General features: G+C 36.1%; 1 protein-coding gene across 1 annotated transcript in view; it reads left to right on the top strand.

Annotated features, from left to right (window-relative positions):
* hmx4 (H6 family homeobox 4) overlaps positions 1-382 on the top strand; it is a 29,440-nt gene extending 29,058 nt beyond the window's left edge. The window contains exon 4 of the transcript XR_009817987.2: positions 1-382. This exon is cut by the window's left edge and continues 656 nt beyond it. The gene's annotated coding sequence lies outside the window, so the exon portion shown is untranslated.
* Positions 383-1,153: the final 771 nt, after the last annotated feature.

The raw sequence follows: 1,153 nt of genomic DNA, 5'->3' as shown, positions 1-1,153 counted from the left end.
GTTGGAACTGTTTGAATCGGATAAGAAAATGTGGTAACTGTGGAACTTTGAATACTGTCCCACTCATTTCAATGGGAATTTCATTGAAATTTGGGAATTTCGGGAAAAGCGGGAATTTTTTTGGAAAATATTAAAAAACTTGAATGTCCTGAATGAGTTGAAATGGTTGGTGTTGGAATTTTCCAAATTGGTTGAGAAATGTTGAAGTAGTAACATTTTGAATTGAGAAGTGGTATTAAGGAGTTCCTGGAATTTCGGGAAAACTGGTAATTTTTCCAGTTCGAAAAACAACTTAGTTTTTTTTTCCTGATTAAGAGGAATGTTTGGACAGTGGAAAGGTTGAAGTGGGTTTAAAAAAATGTGGGAGGAGTAGTCGCCAGAAAAAAGAGTGCAAATAGGGCTTTGGAAAACCAGGAATTCTGGAAAAACCTGGAATTTTTTTGAACTTAGAAAAAAAGGAGTTTGAATTTTCAAAATGGTGGAATGTGTTGAAGGTGGAATGGTTTGAACCGGTTTAAAAATGTGGAAATGGTGGAAGTATGAAAAATGGCCAATTCATTTTGAATGGGAAAAATGTCCAGGAAAACCTGGAATTCTGGGAAATCTGAGAATTTTTGGAATTTGTCAAGGGGAAAGCCTACGATTCCCGAATATGCTGAAACATTTGAAGTTGGAACGGTTTGAATCAGATTAAAAAATGTGGAAGGTAGAGCGTGTCAAAATCTGGAGAAAAAGAATAATAATGAATAGATTAATTTTGGTGTAGAAAACCATTTGTGTGAATGCTTTCAAGCATTCACACAATGACCCCTTTAAAGATTAATGGACTAATCTGATTTAGTCGACTAATCAAAGCTTTAGCTTAAAGACCTGACGCAACCACCGAAGAAGAAACAGATCAAAACGTGTTTTTTGGTGCATAATATTGACCGCCATAATAAGTGGATTTCTGCCGTACGTAGCATGATACAGAGGGATCACTGAACTCCTACAGAACACTCCAGACTGTGCTGTGAACATGTCTCTGGTAAGTGAACACAGCTAGTAGTGTTAGCTTTGTTTTCCAACCTTTTCTGACTAATTGTAAAGATCGATTGATTGAATAATTTATTAGAAGTTTGCATAGGATCAGGTACAGTTTCATGACGGTTCA

This window comes from Nerophis lumbriciformis, linkage group LG27 (assembly GCF_033978685.3).
Source record: "Nerophis lumbriciformis linkage group LG27, RoL_Nlum_v2.1, whole genome shotgun sequence".
Classification (NCBI taxonomy): Eukaryota; Metazoa; Chordata; class Actinopteri; order Syngnathiformes; family Syngnathidae; genus Nerophis; species Nerophis lumbriciformis.
The sequence above is the reverse complement of the archived record's forward strand: the minus strand, read 5'-3'. Positions and strand labels throughout refer to the sequence as shown.